Source organism: Solanum pennellii, chromosome 10, assembly GCF_001406875.1.
Source record: "Solanum pennellii chromosome 10, SPENNV200".
NCBI lineage: Eukaryota > Viridiplantae > Streptophyta > Magnoliopsida > Solanales > Solanaceae > Solanum > Solanum pennellii.
In genome coordinates, this window is record NC_028646.1 from 47,234,541 (window position 1) to 47,240,548 (window position 6,008).

The window sequence follows — 6,008 nt, forward strand, 5'->3', positions numbered from 1 at the left end:
TATGACTAGCACTAAATTTAAAATACTTAGAGGGGTTAAGTTATAATCTTAGGCTTAAAATTCAACAAAATATGATTCTTGACGTATAAATTATATCAAGATTAGGAGCTTGGTTAGAGATATGAGTGAGTTTCTGGCTCTAGGATATACATACAATATAATTGATGTCTACGAACATGTGTTCTTATAATTATTGCATAATTGATAGATTGGGAACGTTTTGAAGCTTTGCAAAAAGGGAAGCAAAAATTTTGAGGATTGGTGGCACGAGTTCGACATTTAAAGATATGTTAATACTTTCAGACTTGTTGAAGGATGTTTTCCTAATTAAAGATTAAAACGGAATATACAATGGGTAAGGGTGAAATATAGGGGTCCCGTACCAATGGTATGACGGGCTTAGGTACGGGTACCGGTGTTATAAAGGAAAAGTTATTACTATAGAATATGGATTGTAATTTGAGAATGCAAAGTATATGGGCGTTAGCTGATATATTATTGACTTGAATTCCTTGTGTGAATGTGTTTTCTTTATTACGCCCGTATAGTTGTGAAAATTGAGGTGGTTATGTATTATGTTGATATTTGATTAATTGAGATGCATCATCATCCGCTTATTTGAAATAATATTGTGTACATGCATTGACATGAGATTGAGTAAGTTGGGCACGTGGAGATCGTCCGTGCTAGGGATGGTGCGATGTTAAGATTGTAATTTGGGCACGTGGAGATCGTCCGTGCGAAAATTATTTGATATCATGATAATGCGTTGAGATCGTCCGCACAGACACGTGGAGATCGTCCGTGTCGGTATATGGACCTTGCGAGTCCCCCATGGGTCATGAACTCTTGATTTATTCTCAAGGAGTATCATGTATATACGATTGAGAGAGTAGTGAGTATTCTGAAGCATATCATTTCATGGTATCATATTGCATTGCATCTCATGATATCCTTCATTATTGATGAATATGTGTTTTATTTGGTGGTTGAAAGTTGATTGATGGTTGATTACCTTTATTTGATGAAACTTGACTGGTAAGTTTAATGTAGACTTGTATAATTAAAGAATTGATTTTTCTTATATAAACTCTCGTCACTACTTCTTCGTTGGCGGTCAATGAGACATACTGGGTACACGTGATTTCGTACTCATACTACACTTGTTGCACTCTCTTGTGGTGCAGATTGAATTTCAAATTCGGGCACGTTCTTGGAGCTTAAATATAAGTTTGGATTATCTTGGAGTTGTGGTGCGCTGTTTGGGATATTCTGCGGCCCACGCCTTCAATCTACCTCAATTTATTAGGTTATTTTGGTATTTTTATAGGATATTTCTTATGTTTGAATTTTCATATTAGTTTGGACTTGTATACTATTGTAGAAGCTCCTGTACTTATGATACTAAATCTTGGGGGTGGTATTCTATTTTTTCGCATTTATTTTTTTAAGACTAGTATATTAGATATTAGTTTGCTACTTACCTTTTCACGTTTAAGTTGAATTGGTAAACTTATTGGGTCGGCTTACCTATTGGTTGGGAACATAGGTGTCATCACGACTTGTGATTTTGGGTCGTGACATTGTTGTATGTTCGTTTAAATTTTCTCCAACTTCATATTGTTAGTATTATTATTTTTATTTTTCAGCTTTAATGAAAATTATAGATACATTTTTTAATTTATTCTTGTGTTACAATAGCCAAACAAGAGTTTATTATGAAGAAGAAAGTTTGAAGGCAGTGTAAGATTCGTCCAAGGAGATTATCAAAAATTAATTTGCTACTAGTCATCAAAATGAAGAAAAAAGTTTAGAGCTTGTTTAGATTGGCTTAAAAGCTAGTCAAACCGACTTAAAAGTCAATTTTGGACTTATTAGAGTGTTTGACAATTATCAAAGTGATTTATTTTAAGTCAAAATTGACTTATTTTAAGCCAAAAGCTAGAAGCTAGGTGAAGGGTGTTTTTTTTTCAACTTAAAAGTCATTTTATGTTGACCAAGTATATTACCTTTTTGTCCTTAATTCTTTTTTTTTTTTGTTGTTGTTATTATTATTATTATTATTATTATTATTGTTGTTATTATTATATTTATTATTATTATTATTATTATTATTATTTATTATTATTATATTTATTATTATTATTTATCATTATTATTATTATTAATAATAATAATTATAATAATAATAATAGTAATAATTATAAGTTGCGGATTCAAAATTAACTTAAATAATAAATTTATATTCCTCTTATAAATAATTTGTGATGATAAAGAAATATGTGAATGATAGAAAATATTATTACTTATAGATGTAAAATATAAATTAATTTTGTTTTAAATTTTTTTTATGTATAAAATTCTTAAATTAATCAATTTTTTTTTATCATGTTAACAACTTTAAGGGTATTTTAGACATTTTGATTAAAAAAAAGTGTTTGTCAGCACTTATTTGCCAAACACATCAACAATTTTTTTTCAACTGCAACACTTTTATCCAATCACATAACTACTTATTTTTAAAATAAGTTTCAGCACTTTCAAAAGTACTTTTTAAAAGTTACCTAGCCAATCCAAACGGGCTTTTATGGCGGTGGAAGATTTATCAAGAGTTTGTTAGATTATAATTTGAAAAAGTAGAAGTTTAAATGATTTACAAATATGTAGATGCATTTATTGTTAATTATATAATTTTTCAATTAATAATTTATCCATCAAGATATGTACACCTTCAAGAACAAGATTATATTATGAAGCACACTTTTTGTATCAAGGGCAACATAATCTTCAACTGACTATTGTATTGCTTAAATATATTTTTTTGTGATGTTTTCATCATATATACAAACTTTTGTCTTTTGAAAATATTATTCATACTCCATCGATTTATATTATGTATATAATATGTTAATATGACATAATTTCTTGATCAAGATTTCATCATCATTTGTTTAGTTTCATCCGCTTCTTTTCATCCGAATTTAGATGATATAACACATTGTTTTTTTTTTTTGTAGAATTTGAATTGACCAACAAAAAAGATGAAATCCTCTCCATTAAGTTTTTGTTTTGTATTTGTTAGCACTTATGTAAAATTAGTCTATATATGATTGTTGGATTCAATTTTCACAAAACGTATAATTCTTTTAATTTAATGAATTTTTTCCGAATGAACCAAGTTTCTTCTGCCAGTATCCAATTGCAATGAACACATTTTCTTAAGTTAAGAAATCCTAAAAATAGAAAAATAATTATGCATAGAGAAAATTGATATTTGTTTGATTAAATTGATTATGAAACTGAAAAGATGATTTTAGTCCCTTCACTAATTAATTTGTTTAACATTAAATTTTTTATAATATTTATTACATCTCATAAATTGCAAAAACCTTCTTCTATTCACATTTTCTACTTAAGTGACATATCTCCTCAACTCCTTTCTATGATTCTCTTTATTACCTCTACATTTAGTTTTCTCAAAATATAATGATTTTAAATTTTTGTCTATAATTTGCACATCAGATATTCAAAGTTTACATATAGATCATTTTCATCAATGGATGTGTTTTTTCCTCTATTTATGGTTGTAAGCTTTTAATAACAAGATATACTATAATTTTAATTTTTAAAAAATAAATAGGGAAATATTACTGCGTCGCGTTGTTCTTTTTATTAGTTGATTGGTTCATATCATGACTTACAAAATATCTTATCTATTTATAATTTTACTTAAATAACATTATTTGTATAATAATTCTTTGATAGTTAATAAGAAAACTGTATCTTAAAAATTGAAACAATTCTGATAAACATTTTAAAGGTTTTACCTAAATGTTAATCATATTTCTTCCTTTTAGTATGTGCTAATTTATAAGAAAAATTTATCACTAAAATAGTTGTTATTATCATGCGAAGCGCGAATATTAACTAGTTAGAATAATATTTCTGAATCAAAATATCGAGCATGAATATTTTTAAACCAAATTATTTACCACAAAAATATTTGGAAAAATGAGCAAACTAGTCAAAAGACCTACCTTAATTAGTAAAAACCTCCACATTTTATAAATATTAGTAAAAATGTCGAAATGTCATTATTTTAGAAAAATTGTGTATCCTAATTTATTTCCTATTTTATCTCACCTTAATTACACGTTTTTCAATTAATTCTCTTTCATATATTTTTTAAAAAGGGAATATTTTCTCTCTTTGTCATATTTTCATCTCCAATTATTCTCCATTTCAAAATCCGCCTCTCTCTCTTCTTTTTTTTTCTTTTCAGAAATTGAAAAATATATCTTGTAAAGATATTCACACAATCTCTTTTATTAAGGTATGAATCTTTATCCGTTTTCTAATTTGTTTAATGATTTTATTTTTGTTTAAATCGTTCAAAATTGTTATTTGTAGTTGAATCACATTTAGGGTTAGAGATATCCAACTTAATCAACAATTTTCTATTTTTCAATATCACAAATTTCTACTTAGAACACAAATGACGATAATTTGTATTTTAACTTGCTTATTTTGTATTTCAATATCACATTGTATACAAATAAGTTCTATTTTTTTATTCATCATAATGGTATACAAACAAAGTCACATTTGTATTTCAATTGAAGTGAATATTTATTGTGCTCATTTTGTATTTCAATCTCAATTTTCAATGACAACAAATCTATATTTCTTTTTTATTATGTTTTCATCATAATTGTATACCAACAACTTTTATATTTTATGTGTTCACTATACCATTCAAATTAAAATTGAATATCATATTGTGTTGAGTATTTTACTGTGATCATTTTGTATTTAACCCTCACATTGTATTCAGATTTTCTTTTGTTCATCATAATGACATATCAACAAAGTTAATTTTGTATTTCAAATGATATGAGTATTTATGTGCTCATTTCGAATGTAAATGTCAATTCAATGACAACAACCATGTATTTCTTTTTTATTAGGTTTTCGTCATAATTGTATATCAACAACATTTTTATGTGCTCACTTTATCATTCAAATTAAAGTTGGTAATTGTATCCAATTGATCAACTTACATAACTGTCAAATATATATTTCGTATTTCGTTTATTCGTATTATAAAAATATTACTGATTGTGTCCCAATATAATAATCATTACATATAAATACGATTAAAGAAAGATCAAGATTCTAGAAAAATAATAGCATACACACATAATGAAAACAATACAATACGTTGAGAAATGATACAATATTCTAAAAAGAAATATGCAAATTGACTATGAAAGAAATATGATACATCTATGTTTAAAAGATACAAATCAATTTGGCATACCTATTGGAATGACTACAAACTAAAAAAAAGATACAATATTGTTAATAAAAATATAAATGTTGAATAAAAAAAAAAACAGTTGATAAACAAAAATTAATATGAATACAATTTCTACAACATTCTTCTCCATTCTCTCTTTTTGCAACTCTCTTCTCTGGCTCTCTCTCTTCTTCTTCTTCTTCTTCTGATATGCTTTTTTTTTTTCAATTTTTTAATCACAAAACTCAAATTTGAAACTCTATTGACTTGTGCTTTAGTAAAACATTGTCTCGTCATCCAAAAAGAAATATGCACGTTATTAGAATCTCAATCTGCAAACTTTTATTTGTGACACTTTTTATACTATGTTTTGTGATTTTTTTCCTATTATTATTATTATGTAAACATATATATTATCTAGTTAGTAAGATCTTAGTCTAAAAAGATTTGATTGGTTATTATCATTTAATGAATTTTGAAATATATTTTCGTGCTTAGTGATTCTATACTTCTTGTTGAGTTTGCGTGATTCCACTAGGCTTTTATGATTTATGAGTTTTAATATACTTTTATTGCATAATTTTTGTTGGATCATTTTTTATTCCCAAGTAGCTTTTGTATAAACAGTGTCATATGTGGTTGAATAGGAAATTTCACATAATTTTAAAGGAGCTAGATTATTATGAAAGTCGATTTTGACAATAAAATC